The sequence below is a fragment of the Dendrobates tinctorius genome, unplaced genomic scaffold (genome assembly GCF_039654945.1).
Source record: "Dendrobates tinctorius isolate UK_male_01 unplaced genomic scaffold, ASM3965494v1 ptg000155l, whole genome shotgun sequence".
Lineage (NCBI taxonomy): Eukaryota > Metazoa > Chordata > Amphibia > Anura > Dendrobatidae > Dendrobates > Dendrobates tinctorius.
In genome coordinates this window covers 17,161,596-17,187,371 of record NW_027361822.1, presented here as the reverse complement: position 1 = coordinate 17,187,371, position 25,776 = coordinate 17,161,596, and the positions used below count along the sequence as shown (strand labels likewise).

Genomic DNA, 25,776 nt, shown 5'->3' with positions numbered 1-25,776 from the left:
GGTGCTTTGCTACACTACTGAGTTGTGTGGGATGCAGGTATCTCCACCTTACCTGAATGGTGGGATCCCACACCTCAGGAGGAGGTGCAGTACCTCTGTGGCGACTGAACCCTCAGGGGCACCACACTTGCCTGTCACATATAGTCACATCTCTACCCCATCTCTGGTAGACCCTGGTGATACACCATCAGCCAGGGGTCCCATAGGTGCCAATCATGGGGAGAGGACTGATCCCCATGTCTCCACAGATGCAAACTAGCTGACTTGTATATGATGCTTCTCCTCTATACTTATTACCCTTGGGTTGCCACAGGGATTCACAGACAGTTTCTCCACTCCAGTAAGGAACAGCCCCAAGCAGTTCCTACGGAGGGGAGAAATGAGGAAACATTTTACATTTCACTTGCAGACAACCCTTACACCTCATAACTATGATTAGAAAAACCCCAGAGAAGCCAGATTTGTAAAAATATGTTACTGACAGGATTGAAGGAAGATCTGAGAACAGAAGTGATGAGAGTACGGCCAGAATGTATATACAATCCTTCCCATGTTTAGGAGGATAGAGGACCAGATTAATAATAGGAATGTAAGAGGCAGAAGAAGCCAACTCCTGTTATGGTGAATATACCTCCGGATGCATTTAATAATGCTGTGAAAACTGTGGTGCAGGCGGCAGGTATACTTCACAGGGTAACAGTAGAGAGAGAAGAAAAAGGAAAGTTGGGATAACAGACCCAGAAAAGTGTAAACAAAGATAGCGGTTCCCCCACAGGATGGTCCAATCACTAATCACATAATTAAAATTTCCTCATGGTAAACAATTAAAATGCCTGATTGATACGGGGGTGAGCCGTACTATTATATGAGAAAAGGATATGCCACAACGATTCAGGACAGGAGGAACAGTCTATTGCATGAAACAGAACCCATGAATGTGTGAGTAGCACGTACCACATACTTGTGTGCCCAATTGCTAGTCTTAGATACATGTCCTCTAAGCTTGACAGGTGCTGATATCCTGAGTGCTATGAATGCAGTTCTTAATTACCGTATTTTTCGCTTTATAAGACGCTCCGGATTATAAGACGCACCACAATTTTTGAGGAGAAAAATAAGAAAAAAATATTTTTTAATAAAATGGTGGTGCCTCTTATAATCCTTGCATCTTATTGCTTACCGGGGTTGGTGGCTGCGGTGTAGAGGGGTCCCAGGCTCGCTGCTGGAGGAGGCAGGCGTGGAGTGATGCTGCAGGCCGCATTCAGGGATGAGGGGGGGTCTCCGATGTGTGCTGTTGCTGCTGCAGAGTCTTGTGCTGGTGTCAGGTTTCTCCACTTGTCCGGCGGTTGGAGGCCGGTGCGGCGTTGTGTGCCCATCGATGCCCGGGGCTCTGCCGACATTGTTCGACAGACCAGAGCCCCAGCATTTCCTCGGTTCCCTGTATATGTGCGCTGAAGTGCCGGTAAAAAAAAAAAATGGCCGCCGGCGCGTGCACAGATGGGATCTCGGGACCAGTTCTCGAGAGCTGAGATCTGAAATCTCATCTCTCGAGAGGTGGGTCCCGAGATCCCATCTGCGCACGCGCGGCGGCCATTTTTTTGCAGGCACCACCGCGCGCACACAGGGAACCCAGGGAAAATGGCCGCCGGCGCGTGCGCAGATGGGATCTCGGGACCCACCTCTCGAGAGATGAGATTTCAAATCTCATCTCTCGAGAACTGGGTCCCGAGATCCCATCTGCGCACGCGCCGGCGGCGATCTTTTTACCGGCACACAGGGAACTGAGGAAATGCCGGGGCTCTGGCCTGTCGCACAATGTTGGCAGAGCCCCGGGCATCGACGGGCACACAACGCGGCACCGGACACACCCGCAGCAGCGGCCAGCAACCGCCGGACGCCCCCGATCACAGCCTAGGTAAGGCATGTCTGCTTTGTAAGACGCACCCCTGTTTTCCCCCCAAATTTTGGGGAAAAAAAGTGCGTCTTACAAAGCGGAAAATACGGTAAGTTTGGAAGAAAGGCATTACTGTTACAGGCCCGTTGTCTGAAGCAATCCTTTCCATTATGATGTTGCTAATTTAGCTAGATGACGAGAAAAACTGCAACTGACCAAGATGAGGACATTTGGTAACTGTTCAAGCAGATACCAACTGCAGTATGGGTAAAGGATAAGACAGACGTTGGTTTAGGATAATACCAGTATCCATCAGATTGAAACCAGGAACTGTACCGGTGCGTATTAGACGATATCCCCTGAGCAGAGAGATCAAACAGGTACTGTATGTCTAATGGAAACGGCTTCCTTGTTAATATTTTTGTACCATGAAGTATGTAAGGTGTCAAGAGGTAACTGCCATTAGCAAAGGAAAAGGTTGTTTTCTTAGGTCATACCAACTGACCCCGGAAGCCAAAGAGGGGTTCAGAGATCTAAAGGAAGCCATTGTTTCAACCCCAGCCCTTGGAATTCCAAACTATGACCTTCCTTTCCGTTTGTACTGTCATGAATCGGGGGGGGGGGGACATGCTAAAGGGGTGCTTACACAACAACATGGAGAAAGGCATCGCCCTCTAGGATACTATTCAGCCAAACTTGACACAGTGGCACAAGGAGCACCAACATGCATCAGAGCAGTTGCTGCTTGTGCAATCCTGAAGGAAAAAAGTTGCAGACTTGGTGCTGGATAATCCTTTGGAAATTCTAGTGCCACACTCTGTGCAGGAGCTGTTGCTCCAGGCAAGGACAAAGCATTTGTCCATGAACAGGTTGATAAAGTACGAAGTGGCTTTACTTACACCTCTAAATGTGACTATAGATCCAGAGTTTTATGTAGATGTGTCACAGGTTTACCAAAATGAAGTACCTTATACAGGTTATTTATTCAATAGTTGATCAACATAAGGTGGTACAAAGTAAAGCTTTGCCTTCTAGGATGTCTACTCGAGAAGCTGAATTGAAAGCACTCGCTGAGATGTGTGTAATCGCTGAACATTTGACAGAAAATACTTTTACAGATAGCCGCTATGCATTTGGCATCTGCCATGATTATGGTCCCATATGGAAGAGAAGAAAGTTTGTTGGTTCCTCTGGTAAATCCATTAAAAATGCAGAATTGGTGGCCCAGCTTCTCAGAGCACTGGAGCTGCCTAAAAAAAGTTGCTATAGTAAAAGTGCAAATTCACACTAAAGAGCGCACTAAGGAAGCCGAAGGTAATAACCGAGCTGATATTGCAACCAAGGTTGCTGCTTTGTTCCCTCTTCCCGCAGGTACATTCACTGTACAAGTGTCGGGGGAGGGGGATCTTCAATTACTCCAGAGCCTGCAAAACCAGGCCTCTACACCAGAAAAGGAAGAATGGCAAAGGCACGCAGGTGCGAAGGAAGAAGATGGATTGTGGAGAGCGGACGGTAAGTATTGCTTGCCTAGGGCCTTGTTCCCTATGGTATGCTCCCTCTCCCACGGATTAACACATCAATCCAAGGATGCAATGGTAAGCCAGGTAAAAGCAAGTTGGGTTGCACCAGGGTTCCATTATGCTGCTGCAAAATTCGTACAGGGATGTGTAATCTGCGCATGCCGTAATGTAGGAAAAATGGTGAAGGTGCCACCAAAGTGCGCCCCCAGGCCATTGTACCCTTTTCAGCGACTGCAGATTGATTTCATTCAGCTTCCAAGAGTAGGCAACTATGAATATGCGCTGGTATGTGTGGATCTTTTCTCCAATTGGCCAGAGGCATGGCCTTGTGCTCATGCAAATGCTCGTACTGTGGTTAAAAAGCTGTCGTCATAACTAGTTTGCAGATTTGGAGTACCAGAGGTAATTGAAAGTGACCGAGGTAGTCATTTCACTTCACAGGTGTGCCAAGGAATCACCCGAGCCTTAGGGATGGAACAATCATTTCACACTCCTTATCATCCTCAGAGCAGTGGCAGGGTGGAAGGGTTAAACGGTACACTAAAATTGAAAATTCAAAAAGCAATGGCAGAAACAGGTAAACCATGGACTGAATGTCTTCCCATTGCATTGTTCACAGTTAGGGTAACTCCCAACAGAAAGACAAGTTTAAGTTCATATGAAGTATAGTTTGGGAGCCCTCCCAAGACAGGATTGTACTTCCCTCAGCAGATGCAGGCCTCTCATTCAAATATGACGGCCTATGTGGGGGCATTACAACAGGTATTGCAGCAAATTCATACATGTGTTTTCAGTTCCCGTCCAGATCCGTCCTCCCTATCGGGCTCGCATGACCTTAAGCCTGGAGACTGGGTGGTAACACGAAAGCACCTAAGGAAAAGTCTGGATCCTCGCTTTGAAGGACCCTACCAAGTCCAGCTGACCACGCCTACCTCTGTTAAGCTGGAAGGAAAGTCTACCTGGATTCACACATCTCACTGCAAGAAATTTCACAAGAACTAAAGAAGAATGGAATTTGGGAAGTACTATCCATTCTTGCTTCTCACTGTGATTGTATCTATTCAATGTAAAAAAGATAATGATATCTTTGAGCCATGGGATAGTGCCGTGTCAAAACAGTGAGCTAATAAATTTATCCAGTACCATAACTATGTTGCCCAGGCCAGAAATCTATCCAATTGCTGGATTTGTTCACATGCCCCAATTGCTGCAAAAATTATGCCGTATTTTGTAACTCCATTGGCAGAGGAAGAGCTGTTCAGCGGTAGATGCTGGAAAATGTGAGCCCTGGATCTGGCTGAATAGCAGAGTCAAACTTCTGCAGCCTTACCTATTACCGGTTGGACAAAGCAGCCATGGTTCCAAATAAATCTTACTAGAAAGCAAGAACCTGTAAATAAACGGCCAATTAATTTGTTTGAATTTAAGGAATATGATGGAAAACTGGGGAAATAAGGCAACTGATAAAAATTATATAGGGAAAGTGCCAGATCAGGAGCTAAAACTTAGTTTTGCAGTGAAGACCCCTTTTTCTCTAGGAGGTAAGCTGATCTGCAGTGACCAGGTATGAACGATTTCTACATGATACTAATTGGTCCAGGAATCATTTATGGTAATACAGCACAGTGCACAGGGAGAGAGGCAGTTCACGTAGATGAAGAGACCAGAGAAGGTCAGTATGGAGATGGAGCAGCTGAGATGTCCATAAGTATAAATACTGAACCGGAATGTCAGACATTGCAATATTATAGGGCAGTCACTACAGATTTGGAAGACTCTTGGTGTCTTTACACTGACACTACCCGGTTGGTTTCAATAGCAATAGCTGTTCTTAATGAATTTCAGTTTATAAACATAGTCTGTGGAAGTAATGCATATAGGTGGATTCCTAAAGGAGCTGAAGGTGCATGTACACTGGCTAGGTTAGAGCCAGCCACCTGGGTATGGAATGAAAGTGACTTTCCTTATAAAAATGTCCCTAGTCACATGATAGCAAAGCGTAGTGCACCCTCTCCATAGTCACCCAAGCATTTAATGCACACTCCATGGTATCTTAAAACTGGGATGGTTCTCACTGGTCCATTGGGAGTTATGTTCGGAACCATAAGAAATGCTCAGATGATAGAATTGGGTGATATCTTTGATAATGTGACTGAGTATTTATTTGATGCCATTAATGTAGAATCTGCTTACATGAGACAGCTCATTGTTATAACTAACCAGCACTCTATGGTGCTCAACTATCTCACAGCATCTCAAGGGGGATTCTGTCAGGTAGTGGGACCCGCATGCTGTCACTATATAGATCCGTCCGGACTGATGAGAGTCACTCATGACATAGAACAAGTTAGGCTGATAAAGGAAGGAATACGGAAAATTAATTCACTTGATGACCTGCCCCTCCCTGAATGGCGCGCATGGTTAAATCCTTTGAATTTGTTTAAAGGAATAGGTGGATGAATATCAGGTGTAATTCATTTCCTAATTCAAGCAGTTTTTGTGATATTGATCATTGCAGTGATGATAAAGTTATTTGTTATGTTTATAAAGTTCTCAGCTCTAATTGTAAATATTTTCCAGGCAAACATAAAGCTAGAATCAATACTGACTCTTATATAAAGCAAACCCAAGTGATGAGTACCCTGATAACTGGACTTTACTGTGAATGTATACTCTGCAACAAGCAAACTTCAGTGGACCTAGCTGATTGTACGCATTGTGGAAAACCACTGGTCTGAACAAAGACAAAGGCTCTGCAAAGAACTACAACAATGAAGATTTACTTTTATTATGGACTTTAAATGATTAATACTAACAAATAAAATATAATATATATATATATATATATATATATATTCTAACATATTAATATATAGGTTACAATAAGTCCCAAAGGAGGTCTGGTTCACAAGTTTAATCTGAATGGATACGCAGCAGAGCTGGTATCCCATGATATACATAGGACAAGCCGTGTATTTTGTGAAGTAGGTTTATCTTGCAGGCCTCAGCAATAGGCAGGGGTAAGACAGGATGAGGCGTAGACTAGATGATAAAACGAGAGGAGTTGTTAAAGAAAGGGTTAATCTCTGTTCTGAATATATTACTAGAAAATAGTATTGTGCAAGAATGACCTTTTCAGAAGTTATCATCAGTCTACGTGCAGATTTTTTATGGCCTGATAGTTCTGCATATATTCCAAGAAATTGGTCCAGAACATATTGTTGCTTCCAAAATTCTGTAAGTCAGTCTAAATTCTCTTGATAACGTCAACTCTTGAACCAGGTCACACTGACATATGAAAAGTGCTGGAATGTTCCCCCAACATTTTATTGTGTAATCTATCTCGTGTCTCAGGATATATTGACGACCAATTGTATAACTCATATTTCTGCCAGATTATTATGTAACCTTCTTTTTATTTTACCAATTGTTACATAATCTTATTTTCTGCGATCTTGTTCTATAAAAGATCAAGCTGTCAATAAACTACACAGACTATTTGGAAAGACAACGAGCCGCCTGTCTCTCTGATTAAGCCTCATCACATGGGTACCCATAAGGTATAGTTATACCCGAGGAGACATAGAAATCCCTTCTCCCACACTAGGCAGGTTAACGATGCAACTATTTTTATTCCATACATTGATGGTTGAACAACAAATCCATGGAGATGGCCAAAATACAATGTCCTCAGTCCACAAGTTCTCAATCTGACACTGGTAATTCAATTGGCCCCATTCCAGGCGACACCTACTGTCTCCCAACTTTTGGTTGGCCCACAGCTTTTGTTATCCCCAGCCGGTATAGTGAGCAGTCACAGCTTATGCTCCTCCAGATGATGGATATCACGACCGTAGCTCATGAATACCCCTCCAGCTGGCATCCGATCTCCAAAACTCCATAGACCATCCATCCCAGCTTGGATCGTCTCACTTCGAAGTCCCCCCAACAACTGCCTGATTCAACCCCGTGCCTTTTTCTCCCTCTTCCTTAAACATTTTCCTTTAGCTCACAGAACAAAGCATATTCCATCAGTTGGGACTGGATGTGAGACCTCCCGTGGTGACGGCTCCCCTGGGTCTACTATCCCCAACCACTAGGTTTGGGAGCACAGTGGGAGTGAGACCTTGACACAGATGAGATTGATAGAGTCTGGCCTTAAGGGTACCGTTACACCTAGTGATGCACCAGCGATCCCGACCAGCGATATGACGTGGTTAGGATCGCTGGTGCATCGCTAGGTGGTCGCTAGTGAGCTGCCACTCAGGCAGATCTCACCAGCGACTTCGCTGGGGACGGGGGTCGCTACTTACCTGTCAGACGTAGCGATCCTGTGTCCTCCCGCCCGCGTCCACGCGCTGCTCGTCGTCACAGCAGGAAGCGCCGCAGGAAGTGACCGACGAGGAATGGTCCAGCAGCTTCTCGCGTGATCAGCGATAACCAGCGGGGAAGCCGGTCGTAGGTATCACATGCAGCAATATCGCTAGTAATATCGCTGCAACGTCACAAAATCGGTGACTTTACAGCGATATTGCTAGCGATATCGCAGTGTGTAACGGGGGCTTAAGGCCCCGTCACACTAAGCGACTTACCAGCGATCCCGACACCGATATCAAGGTGTCAGGATCGCTAGTAAGTCGCTATGTGATCGCTGGTGAGCTGTCACACAGACAGCTTCACCAGCGATCAGCACAGCGATGCCGAGCGCCCGGCATCGCTGGCCATCCCTGTAAAAAATAGAATCAAAATAAAAAATATAGTTATTCTCACCTTCCGACGTCCCGTTCAGCCATCCTGCCTCTCTCCACGCTCCGGCCCCAGTGATCCTTTGCACGAATGACCGCGAGACTTTGTTATCCCTCGAGACCGTGACATCTCGTGGTCATTCTCGCAAAGGATCACTGGGACCGGAGCGTGGAGAGAGGCAGGATAGCTGAACGGGACGTCGGAAGGTGAGAATAACTATATTTTTTATTTTTTTTAACACCTGATCTCTGGTCTCCCGCTGTCACACACAGCGATGCGTGCTGGCCAGCGGGAGACCAGCGACCAAAGAAATGTCCAGAGGTTTCTTCCAGCGATCGGCGATACCAGCAGGGGGGCCGCTCGCTGATCGCTGTCACACACAGCGATCTCGCTGGTGAGATCGCTGTTACGTCACAAAAGTTGTGACTCAGCAGCGATCTCGCTACCGAGATCGCTTAGTGAGACGGGGCCTTTAGGTTTACATAAGATCTAGTCTGCTCGTCTTCATCTGCTGGCTGTCACTGAATAGAAATATTGATACCTGAGGATAAACTGACGAGCAAGCAAATAAATAATAAAACACATCAAGCAAATTAACTATTAAATTACAATAATATTGATGTAACCGGTGCTCCATGCTGGAAAAATCCTCTATGTCTTAGGCTGCGTTAAAGCTATAGCATAATGCGATATGCTATACCGCTAGAGCAATGATTCATCTTCGCTAGCGGTGACGGAACCTCAGACGCTGCAGCCCGCATCAGAGGCTCCATCACTGAATGACGGCACATCGCGAACGCGTACCGCTTTACGCCATGCGTCACGATGCGCCCGACAATGGGGCTGAATGGCAGAGTTAACGGACTGCGTTACACTGCTATAATGTAATGTGTACCCAGCTTTAGCGCTGTGGACTCCGCTCTACGTTCACTCATCCTATAGTCTTTAGTAAGTGGCAATATCCTCACATGGGGACATTATACTGTGTGTGGGGGGATGGTGGCACTGTGGGAACATTATACTCTGTAGGGGGACATCATACATACTTCATAAGGAGCATAATGGGGGATTAACACTGTGTGGGGGCCAAGAAAGGGGCCTTGTACTATGAGAACAATCCATTTCCTCACTTCCTGTCTTCCATAGTTGGGTTTTATGTATCTATTACAGGAAACAGATTCTTATAAAGTGGCAACGCTAACACCAAAAGAGTCTCAGCACTGAAGGAGTTAATGTGGCCTGCACCCAGTAATGGGGAATCTCCAGCACCTACCTCCACCTGCAGGGGGCGCTATCTCCGGGAATGGAGGGGTTACTGCCCCCTGCACCCAGTAATGGGGAATCTCCAGCACCTACCTCCACCTGCAGAGCCGCACACCACATATATGGCTGCTCTGTGCGCACAGGACCTGGGATGAGGTCACAGGAGGGGAGGAGTCAGGGGTCACATGATCAGGGGTCACATGATCAGGGTCCTCAGTGTATGCAGGACTCTGCTGTGCTGGTTGTCATGGTGCTGGATGAGGGGAAGTTTCTGTGTGGGGTCAGGAGGGGTTTACAGGGTGGATGTAGCAGAGCCGTGTGTGTAAGAGGTGTACGGAGCAGAGCCGTGTGTACAAGGTGTACGGAGCAGACCCTTGTGTGTACGAGGTGTACGGAGCAGAGCCGTGTGTGTACGAGGTGTACGGAGCAGACCCTTGTGTGTACGAGGTGTACGGAGCGGAGCCGTGTGTGTACGAGGTGTACGGAGCAGACCCTTGTGTGTACGAGGTGTACGGAGCGGAGCCTCATGTGTACGAGGTGTATGGAGCGGAGCCGTGTTTGTACGAGGTGTACGGAGCAGACCCTTGTGTGTACGAGGTGTACGGAGCGGAGCCGAGTGTGTACGAGGTGTACGGAGCGGAGCCGAGTGTGTACGAGGTGTACGGAGCGGAGCCGCATGTGAACGAGGTGTACGGAGCAGACCCTTGTGTGTACGAGGTGTACGGTGCGGATTCGCATGTGTATGAGGTCGACAGAGTAGTGCCATGTGTATGAGGTATACGGAGTGGAGCTGTGTGTACGAGCTGTATAGAGCAGAGCCGTATGTGTACTAGGTGTATGGAGCGGAGCCCTGTGTGTACGAGGTGTACGGAGCAGACCCTTGTGTGTACGAGGTGTACGGAGCGGAGCCGTGTGTGTACGAGGTGTACGGAGCAGACCCTTGTGTGTACGAGGTGTACGGAGCGGAGCCGTGTGTGTACGAGGTGTACGGAGCAGAGCCGAGTGTGTACGAGGTGTACGGAGCGGAGCCGCATGTGAACGAGGTGTACGGAGCAGACCCTTGTGTGTACGAGGTGTACGGTGCGGATTCGCATGTGTATGAGGTCGACAGAGTAGTGCCATGTGTATGAGGTATACGGAGTGGAGCTGTGTGTACGAGGTGTACGGAGCGGAGCCGTGTGTGTACGAGGTGTACGGAGCAGAGCCGAGTGTGTACGAGGTGTACGGAGCGGAGCCGCATGTGAACGAGGTGTACGGAGCAGACCCTTGTGTGTACGAGGTGTACGGTGCGGATTCGCATGTGTATGAGGTCGACAGAGTAGTGCCATGTGTATGAGGTATACGGAGTGGAGCTGTGTGTACGAGGTGTATAGAGCAGAGCCGTATGTGTACTAGGTGTATGGAGCGGAGCCCTGTGTGCTGAGGTGTAAGGAGCAGTGCCATGTGTATGGAGTAGTGCCGTGTGTATGGAGCAGAGCCGTGTGTGTACGGAGTAGAGATGTGTGGGAGGAGGTGGTACAGATTCAGCATGAGCTGAAAGGCCACCGTTTCTGGGTGACCCCGCGGCTATCTTCCGATCCAGGGTCACCATGGAGACCAATGGCATTATGCGATCACATGGCATTGTGCCAACGGGAGCACAGAGGTAGCTCCCTCCCTCTGCGATGCCCCACTTATATCACTATTGACAGCAGCATCATAGGGGTTAAACACCCGCAATTGGAGCTAGCACCGATCGTAGACATTGCTGCAGGATGTCAGCTCTCACATAGAGCTGACACTCGCAGTCGATCGCTGCGGCTTTCAGCATCAGCCAACGTGATTACGGTGCCGTATATATATATACACAGCTGTTTGTGGAAGTGCAGCTCCCCCGACGCCACATATATACGGCACATGTCAGTAGGGGATTAGTGATGGCAATATCACTATAAAGTCAGCAGATAAAGGTGGCGCTGTTGTGGTTATGGATACTGAACTTTATTTGACTGAAATTAAGTGACATCTTACAGATATTGAGGTTTATCGCAAAGTGAATGCGGACCCTAAATTTAATATCCTTGTGGGTCGCCCTCCCAGGGCTGTGGGGTACTTGGTACCGGGCCAGTGTCGGCGGGATGTGTCTGTAAAATATCAGTATTTCTATAATAAAAAATATACAGAGTCCAGCTAGCAGAGGCTCTGCTTACTTTAGAGAAGTGACTGAGTTGTTCTGAGTTCCTTGGCTCACACAGCTGTCTCTCTTGTCAAATGTCTATAGGTCACTTGTCAAAGCTGTCAAAATGTGACTATTTAGAGATAATGCATGGTTCTAAAGATCTCAGACTTTAGACTTAAATATCTCAGACTAAGGTAATGCATAAATAACTGTATGCATATTGTTAAAATAACTAGGGTTCACTTAATATGGAAGAAGTTATGAACATAGTGGCAAGCCACCATATGTGGTTGTAGTTTATAGGTCAGAATAGTATATAAAGCCGGCCTAACTCTTGTTCAGTAGATCTCATATCCCTTGAGACTCTCGAACACCCGGACAACACAGCTGCTCAAGACTATATGTAAGAACAATGCTCGTTTTCTCTTCAAATAATTATTGCATGTCATGAACTTACTTTTCTTCATTTTTGTAATCACTTTTTGAAATGAACAATTAAAAACAAGATTTATTTTATCCTCAATTCAACATTGCTTTTACTTTTGATTCTCAACCGTGCAAGAAGATATATATATATATATTTTTCTACATTTTGGCGAGCCTGAGCCAGCTTGATCTTTTGTGCTGATTTTGGTTGGCATTCCTTCCTCGATTGTGCAAGGGGGGAGCACGAACTCTGCTAAAAACCACCTGTTGTACAAGCCTCCTCAGGAATTCCACTATTTCACGGCACAAGGATCACACTGAACCTGGAGACGACGGGTGAGGATCGTAAAGAGCTGCATGCGTCTCATCCAGACGGAGATCTGAGGATTGCATAAGGACACAGAGGACCATCCATTGACGGGAAAGACTCTCAATAGGTGAGGAAAAAATATAATGGATTTTATACATGATTATCCTAAGGAAAGTAACATAGATTTCAAGTTGACACACCACGTGACACACAAGAGTCTGACGGGGATTACTTTGATTGTCCAAATTGTTTGATTTTGTCAGAGCATATTGAACAATTGGAAGATCAAATAGATACCAGGACAGAGTTATTGTCTAAATTACGACAAGATATAAAAAGGGTTTCTGCTAACACAAGATCAACAGGTAAACAGGAGGACAGTGTTGCTGCGTCATCATTTGTACCAAACATGCAAGATCCAGATGCTTCAGTAGAGGAATTAGAGGCAGTAGAATTACAACGGAAAAAATTACATGACAGAGCAGCACGCATTGATCTGAAAATACATGATCAGTTAATGAAAATTGTAAAAGACATTCCAAATTACAATGATAAGATGAATGCCTTTTATAATGCGGACACTTTTGAATCAAACACAGACAAATACAATCTGAATGATGAGCAAAAGAATAAAATATTCAAAGTTTGGTTACCTTCACATATGGGAAAAAGATTACAGACCACACCCAGATTAAATGATGAGAATGAAATGGCACATAGTACAAAAGAAGACAGACTTAGTCAATTGGTATTGTTTACAACTGGAGAAGACATGCCTACAGTTGATATTTTAGGGAGTTTACAAACAAATATTTCTGAAGACCCATTCTCTTTTTTGGTAAAGTTTGAACAGGCCTATAGGATGGTAATGGATCTCAGGCCTCACGAAGAGCCAGCATCCATGATCAAATTTTTTGTAAAGAAGTTCAAGTACTTAGATCCTGCCTCAGTGCAATTGGCTAACACTCAGCCATCATTGCAAGAAGCAACAGTTTTTATTGACAGAATAAGGAGATCCATGAAACAAAATCAGGTCAAGGCTAAAATAGCGGTAGTTCATGAGAAGGAAGACAGTCAACTGAAACCTAGAGCCACAGTATTCTCCAAGAGCAGGGATTACATTGAGCATAGAGGTAAAAATACTACACAAAGGAACAATATCCATTGTTATTTTTGTGGTATACCTGGACACTTGAAGTGGCAGTGCAGGAAATTTTTGAGAGCAGAATCAGAGATGGGTACACAAGGAACAGGTAAGCTTGGAAGGGAAAACGGACTCATGCCAAAATCATACACCACACCTTCCGCACCTGCATTACAATTATCTGCACCTGCTCATACTGCCAACAGACAAACACAGTCACCATATGCACCATTAATCAGACAGATCAGAGAAATGACAGTGAAGGAAACAGAGTCAAGGGATAGAATTCCAAGGTCTTTTAAAAAGGACACTGGTCTTCTCCCATCTCCTTCATCTTTCTGACAATCACAGACTATTCCTGTACCACATCCATTGGAATTTGTGACTCGAGTTACATTGGATGACTGTGGAAGACCATTTATCAAAGTAAGTTTGGCAGGCCAGAATGTTGTATTTCTTATTGACACAGGAGCTCAGTTAAGTGTTACAAACCTTGATTTGAAGCTAAACCCAGATTCACCAGTTTGTAAAATTGTTGGTTTCAGTGGAAAAGGTGGAACTAAAGCAACCTTAGTTCCCAATGTGATTTTGGAAATACCTAGTTCTTTCAAAACAGAAATTGACATCTGGTATTGTCGTGATTCTGAAAATATACTTGGCACAGATTTTATGCAGAAATTCGGATGGGTAGTTGACCTAGGAAATCAAGTGATCTGGAAAGATTCCAATGGTTGTAAACCGGTAGTCATTGATCCTAATGATTATAGCCATGTTGGAAGTATTTGCTTGAATGATGTGGTGTCATCTGACCATTTGTGGCCTGACACTAATGATGACGAGGTATTGACAGAAATTGTACAGCTTTTTCCTTCTCTTTGGGCTCAGTTCAGGAATGAGGTTGGTACAATGAAGGACGTTATTGTGAATGTGGAGGGGCGTGATCCCCCGCCACAGCGTCAGTATAAATTGCCTCCAGAATCAATTGACTCTATGTCAAAGATCATACAGGAATTGTTAGATCAAGGTGTTATCCGAAAGGCTAATTCTGTAAGTAACAATCCTTTGTGGTGTGTTTTGAAATCTGATGGTTCTTATCGAATGATATTGGATTTACGGATGTTCAATAAGCATACACCCAATGTCGCACCAATTGTGGCAGATACTCATGACATGATGGCAAGGTTAAATGCAAAGGCCAAATACTTCTCTGTACTGGACATTAGCAATGGTTTTTTCAGTATACCTCTTGAAAAGAGTTGTCAGTATAAGTTTGCATTTACTTTCTTGGACGAGCAATATCTGTTTTGCAGGTTACCTCAAGGAGCACATTTGTCACCTAGTGTTTTTCATCAAGCATTGGCAAAGGTATTATCCAGATTTTCGAGGCCTGATTGCATTCTGCAATATGTGGATGATATTTTATTGTCTACAGAGGATAAAGAGACACATGTTTCTCTTCTGACAGAATTGTTTGAGTTGCTGCATGATGCAGGGTTGAAATTGAACACCAAAAAGGTCAAATTAGTGCAGACTGAGGTCAGATTTTTAGGGGTGCTGTTGAGTCCAGGAAAAAGGCAGCCACTGCAGGAAAGAATTGAGGCAATTGCTTCCCTACCAATTCCGACATCACACAAGGCATTGAGACATTTTTTAGGTCTTATGAATTATTCAAGGGATTTCATTGAGAATTTTGCAGATAAGGCCAGACCTTTATATGATCTTTTGAAAGGTGAAAACAGTGATTACTTTGGTCCTTGGGGTGATGAACAGCAAACCTCATTTAAACAATTGAAAATGAATTTACAAAATGCACCTGCTTTATCCACAGTAGATCCTTCGGCTCCATTTGCTTTGCAAGTGCACACATCGGAGATTTCTGTTTCTGCTGTGTTACTGTAATTACAGGGAGAAGAGTGGAGAATTTTGGGCTATTTCTCAAAACTTCTCTCACCTGTTGAAAAAGGTTTTGAGACCTGTGCAAGACACTTGGTAGGTGTGTACTTTGCAGTCAAAGCAACCGAACATATTGTCGGGTTCAACAAAATCATTTTGCAAACTCCTCACTCTACACTAAAACTTCTCTTTGAGAATAATATCCCAGGTGTGTCACATCAGAGATTTGCTCATTGGTTATTGTCATTGTCTCCCAAACAAATTGAGGTAGATTACAAGGCCAAATATGTTCTTCCTCAGCTGATGCAATATGAAGGACAAACTCATGATTGTTTACAGTCTTTTCAGGATCCAAGTCCATCACTTTTCAGATGGAAAGCAGAGGTAACAGACGAACCAATTTTTGTAGATGGTTCCAGATTCTATTCAGATGGGCACTATTATTCAGGATATGCCATTTTTTATCCCAAAAGAGGACAGGTTGTGAAGCACAAATTACCAAGTCATTTTTCAGCTCAAAGAGCAGAGCTAGAAGCAGTAAAAATGGTACTACAGCTGAATGAAGCAGATGATCAGTGTCCCATTGTGATCTACAGTGATAGCTCTTATGTTGTAAGATCACTGACAGATTACTTGTCAGTTTGGGAAAAAAGAGGTTATGTAGATTCATCTAATAAGACTCTTGTTCACAGTGACACACTGAAGACAATTTTCAGGATAGCATCAAAAAACCCTAATGGTTTTGCTATTGTCAAGGTTCCGGCCCATAAAAAATCTGATGATGAATTATCTGTTGGAAATGCAACCGCAGATATGCTAGCCAAAGAGGCAGCCCTGACAGGAGAAGAGGTGTTTGAACCTGAACCTCTCGAGGTTTCAGCAGTTCAAAGAACAGACACGCATATCCCTTCTTTTGCGGAAGAACAAGAAAAAGACTCATCTCTTGTTGCTTCCCGGGTTGATCCCAAACCTCCCTTTGTTTGTGAAAACGGGGTTTTGTGTCATGACTTAAACGGGGAGTTGCGTCCTGTTGTCCCAAGACATCTATACAGGTTGAGTTCACAAAATACAATCATGAAAGTTTGGGTCATTTGGGCCAACAAAAATTGTTAGGCATTCTCAGAGAGAAATTTTACTGGGAAAAGATGGAAGAGACAGTGCAAAGTGTTGTTCAATCATGTCTCATTTGTGCCCAAATTAATCCAAGACCAAAAGGACAGAAACCGCCACTACTCCGAATCGCACCTGCAGATGGTCCATGGTCTACGTTACAAATCGACTACATTGGACCGTTACCATCAGGTAAAAATGGTCTCAGGTATGCATTGGTTGTGGTAGATGTTTTTTCTAAGTGGGTTGAAATTTTACCTGTCAGGAAAGATGATGCTTTGTCTACAGCTAGAGCATTAGTTAATCATGTCTTTTGTACTTGGGGGATCCCAAGAATGATCACCTCTGATCGAGGAAGTCACTTTACAGGAAAAATCATGCAAGCCGTTTGTGCTATTCTAGGGGTACGACAGCAGTTTCATGTACCCTACCATCCACAGTCTGCTGGTATTGTGGAAAGGATGAATAGAACAATAAAATCCAGAATTGCCAAGATGTTATTGGACAAAGGCAATACTTGGGTTGATGCAGTACCTTTTGTACTGTTGAGTGTAAGAGGAACAACCTCTGCCACAACTCAGTTTACTCCTTTTGAACTGATGACAGGAAGAAAAATGCCATTGATTTTTCCTCATGAACCATTTTTGTCTACACCACAAAAAGATGCTGTTGCAAGGTCCAAATGGTTGCAATTGTTGCAGGAAAATTTGAAAACGATTCTTCCACATGCTGCATCAAGAATGCAGAGAATGGAGCCACCATATGTATCCAAATTCAAGAAAGGGGCTCTAGTGATGATTAAAACTTTCAGGAAGAATGGACCATGGGAAAGTAATTGGGAAGGTCCCTTTGAAATTATCGAAACCATGGGACAAGTAATGATTCTTGTGCAACGAGCATCTAAGGTGGTTAAAAATACCCGCAGACAACAAAAATTGTGGGTACATGTTGATCAATGCAAACTGTATATTGCAAAATAATGATACTGCATTTCTTTTAGGAAGAAATGGATTCCAATAAGAACTGGAATATGAAACTCCACGTCCTTGACGGAAGGGATTCAACACCAATCCTTCAGGAGAAAAAGACATTTCCCAGGAAAAGCTACTATCTGATGGGAGTCACATTTCTGCTGTTTTGTACTGTTTCAACTGTGATCTACGCTGAAGATATTTCACACCATGGAACAAATACTAGTGAAGTGAAGGAACTTTTCAAAGGAACTTTACATCCAAGGAAACCAAGAGGAACGAATCTACAAAGCTTAATAGATGAGGACATACCGGACGATTCAGTAGATATTACTGGAAACATTTGCATGGGTTTTGGTGCAAAATGCTGTATTGAGCTACACTTCATACATGACACTGACATAATATTACACGCAGCCACAGGACCTAAGACGAAGTTCACACAGTTACAAGGAGATTATATACACAATAATAAGACAGGCACATGGGAATGTAGTCCTACAGATGTGTTATTCTGGAATATAGAGATAAGAGGTGAAAGAGAAAGCTGTGTGGTCAGGCGACATTACAAATGATATGATCGCAAAAGGGAAAGTTGAAACATCCAAGACAGATGCTCGGTTAAAGACACAACTTTTTGGGAAAGTTTTAGATCCTTCATTTCTTTCTATTACAGAAGGAGACGAGGATTGGGTAAAAACATGGAATTTTCAGATAACCAGAGAACCAGTACAAGTACAGGTATCTGTAGTTTTTACAGTTTCAAATACTATAGCTCCAGAAGTAAGGGTTACACCACAAGCAGTATATAGTCAAGAAAATATGTCTCCTTTATTACTAAAATGCAGCACGAGGTTAGAGCTACCTTCAGAATCTTTGTTAATATGGACCAAAGATAAATCATTTTTGGGAAGTTTTTCAAATGGTCCAACAAATGTTATACACAGAGGTCAATCCGGTAACGTGAGATGGTTAAATAAGGATTTTATTTTTTCTGTAGATAATCCATCTCCTAAGGATTCTGGACTTTACCAATGTTGCATTTTAACGAAATATAACTACAAACAATGTAGAGATGTAAAGGTAAATATATGGTCAGCAGTAGATAATGTATGCACACAGACAAGATTTCAACCATCTACTCCTTTTCAGATCAATCAGTTCCAAACTAAACCTCTGTTACGAGATGGAGTGTTTCTGACCATGGTATGGACCTTTAACATGTCTAACTGGAAAATCTCTTCTAGATATCCCCAGTGTCAACCACATCTCACTAACATGGAGATGGGAATAGAACAATGGTTTGGGAAAAGAACTTCAACACAGGTTAGAAGTAAGAGGGGAGTGTTTGAAGGTATTTTGGGGGGATTAGGAACAGTAGGAAGTTTAATTAACACTATGGACATTCATACACTTAAATCAGATCTGGAAAATATTGGGTATATTGGAGGAAAAGGGGTAAAGATTCAGAAAAGTTTGAATCAAGTCCTTGACAAGATGGTTTTGAACACTGCTACTGTATTGGGATCTTCTGTATCACATCTTCAAGATGCTACTTTAGCTTTAATGGAAAGTGAACGGGAATCTCAAGTGGCCAAAACATGTCTAGAAATTCAGATTGAATATTCCACCAATCTGAAAATGATTGCACAAGCCTTACAAAGTGGAATTACCCCTTTAGGGCTAATAAGAAATTTGCCCATAGAATATAACTTTGCGTTAAACCATACAGATTTGTGGGTAAATAAGTGGTTAGGATGTGAACAGAACATTTGTGTAGGAACATCACTGATTCCAGTGTCAGGAAGAGAAGAAACCCTGGTTCCTATAGGTGTTCTGGGAATTCCTGTCAGCCCTACACAATTGTTATATTATCAATTACAGTACACAGATTTTGCATTTGATGGTATCAACACTGAACAATTAGACATTTCGTCATACTTAAATTTTGTTTCCAAGGTAATGTGTCTACCTGGACAGGATAAAGTCATTTATCATTCATGTTTCCATAATCATACTTCTTGTCATGCCAGAGTTGAGAATGTCCACACGATACATGACTTGGTGACACCAGTAAGCGCTAACAAAACTTGTTTCCAAGTCATGTCAGGAAAAGAAGCAGTTTCTGCATTCTTCTCATCTTGTGTACATGTCGAAAATCTGACAATGGGTTTATATTGTATTGAGGGAAATGTTCAAACTCTCACAAAGAAGGAAAGAAGTATTAATATTACGTCAATAAGCTCAAGACATCTGAAAATCCTTCCGATCCAGTTCAATTTGTCACAAGTTAATAAATTCCCTTGGGATTTGTGGACAAATGAGATAAAGAAAGACAAGGGTTTATTAAATCTGCTGACAAAACAATTAAAAGAAGCTGAAATTGTATTTAGACATGAACAAGGTAATCTAAATGATATTGAACATGAATGGACGAGTATGTCAGGCTTATCTTGGTGGAGAAATTTAGGAAAATCTGTAACTAGTTGGTCACAGTCTTCAGCGAAAATGGCAGCAGGAAATGTATTGTCTAATCCGATTGTTATTTTATTTATCATAGTTTTGCTGTGTATAATATATCAAATAATTATTATGTGTAAAATTAGGAGAATTTATAAGAATATAAAGATAGAAATGAAAAAGGAAGATGATATTTTAATAGAGATGTTAAAACGAAAAAATATAACTCTCTGATCTAATTTTTGTTTTTACAATAGGTTTGAAAATTCAGATGACATTCAGGGCAGATGTTGATACAAGGTTTTCAGAATAAAGAATGAATGTGATACGAATGGTGAGAGAATGAGTTAGGATTGATTATGATATGTCTCAAATCATAATCAGGGGGGACTGTAAAATATCAGTATTTCTATAATAAAAAATATACAGAGTCCAGCTAGCAGAGGCTCTGCTTACTTTAGAGAAGTGACTGAGTTGTTCTGAGTTCCTTGGCTCACACAGCTGTCTCTCTTGTCAAATGTCTATAGGTCACTTGTCAAAGCTGTCAAAATGTGACTATTTAGAGATAATGAATGGTTCTAAAGATCTCAGACTTTAGACTTAAATATCTCAGACTAAGGTAATGCATAAATAACTGTATGCATATTGTTAAAATAACTAGGGTTCACTTAATATGGAAGAAGTTATGAACATAGTGGCAAGCCACCATATGTGGTTGTAGTTTATAGGTCAGAATAGTATATAAAGCCGGCCTAACTCTTGTTCAGTAGATCTCATATCCCTTGAGACTCTCGAACACCCGGACAACACAGCTGCTCAAGACTATATGTAAGAACAATGCTCGTTTTCTCTTCAAATAATTATTGCATGTCATGAACTTACTTTTCTTCATTTTTGTAATCACTTTTTGAAATGAACAATTAAAAACAAGATTTATTTTATCCTCAATTCAACATTGCTTTTACTTTTGATTCTCAACCGTGCAAGAAGATATATATATATATATTTTTCTACAGTGTCACAGCAGCGGGGACCCGGTCCGTTGCCCTGGGCGCCCAATTAATAAGGGGAGTTTGAATGGTGGAATGTAGTTAATGGAATAGTTTGTGATGCCACCTGTGGTGTTCGGCAAGCAAGATGTTAAGCCGACGCTGCTTGCAGATCCTTTGGGGCTGGTGGTGTGTTGCAGCCAAGATGGTGAAGCTCCCCACAGGTGAAGCTGTAGCCCCAGGGCAGTGTAGATGTGGAGTTAGAGGAGAGGCACCAGCAGTGTAGAAGCGGGTACCCAGATGTAGCAGTGCTGGGTGTGTTGACACAAGAATCAATGGAGGACACCAGGGCTTGTCGTTCCAAAGCTTTACTCACAGTCTGTAGTACACACAGGTGCCTGCCTCCGTACTGTGTCCTCCGGGTCAGAGGCTCAATCAACCTCCAGGTCAGATGGAATGCTCCCTTCCAACACTCCGCCAACATGTACCTTTCTGAACGTCTCCTCTTATAGCGCCTTTTAGTGTGAAGATCTCCTAGTACTGAGTTACACTGGAGTTCCTCCTGACAGATGTTCCCAAGAACTCTACTTGTACGACAGACAGCTGTAGCCTGCTTCGGGGACTCCTCACTCCTGAGTCCCGGCTCACTATCCAAGTTGCTGTTGTGCCCCCAAGTCTTAGATGGGAGTAGTGCATTTACAGCCCACTACTCAACCGGTGTCTGCTGCAGGACCATTAGCATCCATACAACCTCGGGGACCGGGCCCCGGCCTTGCGCTTAGAACTTCTAGGCAGGGTTCTCTCCTAACCCACGTCCTCTGTTCCCTTTTACTCCTTCGTTCCGTACTAATCTGTCTTATGGAAGATCAGGTTTCAGTTCAATGTCTTTCTCCTTCTTTCCATTCCCGTGCCAGCAGACCCAGGTCACTGAGGTCTGCTGCAGCACCTCCTTCCTCCATCCCTCTCTCAGGGATCTTCTTTCCTCACTCCTCTCTGAGTGGCTTCCTCTCCCAGACTGGCCTGTAATCCTAAACATCCCCGCTCTTTTAGGTATTCTCAACTCCACCCGCCTCCCAGCACGTTTCGTGTTCCAAGCAGGGAGCCACCAAAGGTGCTCTGCTACACTCCAAGCAGGGAGCCGCAATGTGACTTTGCTGAACTACTGTGCTATGTGGGGTGTGAGTGTTGGAGCGTGGTCAGGAGCTTCCAACTTACCTGGATGGTGGGGCACCACACCTCAGGAGGAGGTGCAGTACCTCTGTGGCGACTGAGCCTCAGGGGCGCCACATACCCCCTGTTAAACACAGCACGTCCGCGGGCTGCAAGGCAAACAAAGTTGACCACACAGGAACATACAAAATTTTTGTAATGCTAAACAAACATTTCTTATACTAAACTTCCCAATGTGGAAGGCACTCATTCTTGAACATTGCAAACAATTCTTAATTAACTATCTAAAATCTTAAGTCAAAAGTGCAATTTTTAATACAATACGTAATTCAAAGTGCTATTGTCTGTTACTCACTATCACTTCAGTATTCTTCATCAACACATTTCTTTCCATCTTTAGTGCACATTTTCTACTTTCTTTTAAATCTGAGTGACAACCGTGGCGCCTGGTTCATCACCTACATTTTCAATTCTTTGTTCTTTATTCAAATCTCTCATCTCTCTGTCAAAACATTCCTAATTCTATATAAAAGCCATTTCCTAGTTACCAATACTCTCATAAGACATCATTATCATATACTTCACATTAAAACTTTCAACAATTCTTGTAAACGCTGGACACCGCTCCCAGCCGGGATCTCTTGCAGTGTCCTTTGATTGGAGTCATACTCCAGGTGAGGTAGGCCTTATCTTCAAAAAGTGTCTATGTAAAACCAAGAGAGGGCACCTAAAGAGGTGCAAAGTATTTACAACAACAGTTCTGGACCATTCAGCGATCATGATCTCTATAGTTCAAGTATAAAGGCTGCCAACAAAACTGGGCAACTCTGCGAAACGAACTCTGTTCGTGACGCCAAGATTGGGTCGCCCTCCCAGGGCTGTGGGGTACTCGGTACCGGGCAGGTGTCGGCGGGATGTGTCACATCAGCGGGGACCCAGTCCATGGCCCTGGGCACCCAATTAATAGGGGGAGTTTGAATGGTGGAATGTAGTTAATGGAATAGTTCGTGACGCCACCTGTGGTGTTCGGCAAGCGAGATGTTAAGCCGACGCTGCTTGCAGATCCTCTGGGGCTGGTGGTGTGTTGCAGCCAAGATGGTGAAGCTCCCCACAGGTGAAGCTGTAGCCCCAGGGCAGTGTAGATGTGGAGTTAGTGGAGAGGCACCAGCAGTGTAGAAGCGGGTATCCAGATGTAGCAGTGCTGGGTGTGTTGACACAAGAATCAATGGTGGACACCAGGGCTTGTAGTTCCAAAGCTTTACTCACAGTCTGTAGTACGCACAGGTGCCTGCCTCCGTACTGTGTCCTCCGGGTCAGAGGCTCAATCAACCTCCAGGTCAGATGGAATGCTCCCTTCCAACGCTCCGCCAACATGTACCTTTCTGAACGTCTCCTCTTATAGCACCTTTAACCCCTTTCTGACATCCGACCTACTATCCCGTCCACGGTACCCGGGCCCGTATTACCGTGGACGGGATAATACGTCGGGCCCTTTAATGCGATACTTAAGTCGCGGTGATCGCATAAAAATTCTGACGCCATCTCACCTTACAGAAGATGGCGTCGGCCTCCCGGGCTGCGATCCCGCCCCCCCGGCATCCAGAGCGCTGTGATTGGCTGTTCAATTCTGAACAGCCAATCCCAGCGTTTCTCATTGTTTCAGCCAATCAGCTTGGCTGAAACAATGATGTCCTAGGCTAGGATCGGAGTACCGATGTACTCGATCCTAGAGCCGGTGCCTGGCAACGCCAGGCACCGTAAAAAAGCACCCGGATTGGCGCGATCGCCGATCTAATCGATCGCACCAATCGCAGTGCACAGCAGCGCTATATCGCCGCTGTGCCCTGCCAGTACCAGCCCAGATTGGTGCTAATAAAGCTGGAGGCTGATGCAGGCCCGGCAGGGCCTGCAGGAGCTGGCTGGCGCGATTGATTAGATCGGCGATCGTGCCAACCACAGGGCACAGCTGCGGTCACCATGTGACCGCTCTGTGCCCTGCTGGTGACCTGGACATGACCTGCCTAGTAATCGGAGCTGTGAGTTCCGATTCTAGGCAGTTGCCATGGTCACCAGGCAGATCAGGGATTGGTGGATCGATGTAATCATTCGATCCCACCAATGACAGATCACAGCAACGATGTGACCGCTCTGTGACCTGCCCCTGACCTGCCTCTGACCTGTCTGACCTGTCTGCAGGGGTCCTCACTCTAGCTGAGGATTCCTGCAGAGAGGTCAGACACAGCAAGAGCTCCTGTGCTGGGTATTGTGGTGCCACAACTTGTAGCATCACAATCCCTGTAGAAAAGAAAGAAGAAAGAAAAAACCGCCAACCGTAAGTGTTCCTGATCCCTGATCCCCTGCCCAATCTATCTTCACCCCCCATCTATCTTCATCCCCCCATCCCTCCACCCTAATCCCCCATCCCCCTTCCCCCTATTTTTACCCCCCTCCACTCCACTTTTGCGCCACCTCCGTGCGCAGCTGCCGAGCGTTGATCGGTGACGCACTTCACCAATCAACACTCGTGCTCGCTTTTTTTTCCTTAGCCCCCTTTGCGCCACCTCCGTACACACATCCCGAAGCCGCAAAACTTGGATAAGTGACACACGTCACTTATCCAAGCTTGTGCCTTTTTTTCCACCCCCCCTTGCGCCACCCCGTGCGCACATCCAGCAGCCTAATTTTGATAAGTGACAGCTTTTTCTGTACAGAAAGTTTACAACAATCGCTCCCCCCCTCAGGTACACATACAGTTTTCAATAAAGTGTACACCCAAGCACCATATTTACACAAAAATGTCATCAAATTCATCCCAACAGCGCTATTCAATGGAGGAGGCATATGCTATACTTGCCTCCGACACTGATAGCGATTCGGATGAGGATCCGACTTTTCTTTATTTTTCGGATTATTCATCCTCTTCTTCCTCTTTCCCCTCCTCATCTTCCTCCTCAGGTCCTGCGGAACCGCCACGCAGACGCTCCAGGACAGAAGATGAGGCAGCGCCCACCATGCCCGCAGCTGACCCAGTGCTCCACATATGGACCTCGCCCCCCGAAAATTACGAGCCACTGATTCCTGATTTTGTGGCAGAATCAGGAATCAAGTTTGACACCACCGGCCTCACAGAAATTGACTTTTTCAAAGTCTTTTTCTCTGAGGATTTTGTTAACCTCATGGTGGAGCAAACTAATTTGTACGCTCGTCAATTTTTGGAGCAAAACCCACGTTCAACATTTTCAAACTGGTCTCCTGTAGACGCAGTTGAAATGACGCAGTTTTGGGGCCTGGTCCTCCATATGGGGATACTGAAGAAGCCGGAAATTCGGCAATATTGGAGTGTTGATATTTTATACAACACTCAAGTGTTCCGAATGGTCATGGCCCGGACGCGTTTTGAGGCCATCCACAAGTTTCTGCATTATTCTGATAATGCACAGTGTCACGCACGAAATGACCCCAACTTTGACCATCTTTTCAAAATTCAGCCGGTCATCAAACACTTCAACAAAAAGTTTGCTGAAGTGTACGTGCCCCAAAGGGACATCTGCGTGGATGAGTCCTTGGTTCACTTCAAGGGAAGGCTGCGATTCCATCAATACCTGCCCAGTAAGAGGGCCAGGTACGGAATCAAACTCTATAAGCTGTCAGAGAGTACCTCAGGGTACATCCACAGGTTTAGAGTTTACGAAGGGAAGGACACCCGGATTGAACCCCCTGAG

The 25,776-nt window shown here is 44.5% G+C and overlaps 1 protein-coding gene across 2 annotated transcripts in view; it reads right to left on the bottom strand.

Moving 5' to 3' along the window:
- Window positions 1-9,608, bottom strand: part of LOC141051059 (uncharacterized) — a 50,566-nt gene extending 40,958 nt beyond the window's left edge. The window contains exon 1 of one of the 2 annotated variants that reach the window (XM_073547891.1): window positions 9,517-9,608. The gene's annotated coding sequence lies outside the window, so the exon portion shown is untranslated. The other variant, XM_073547890.1, reaches the window with a different exon arrangement.
- Window positions 9,609-25,776: the final 16,168 nt, after the last annotated feature.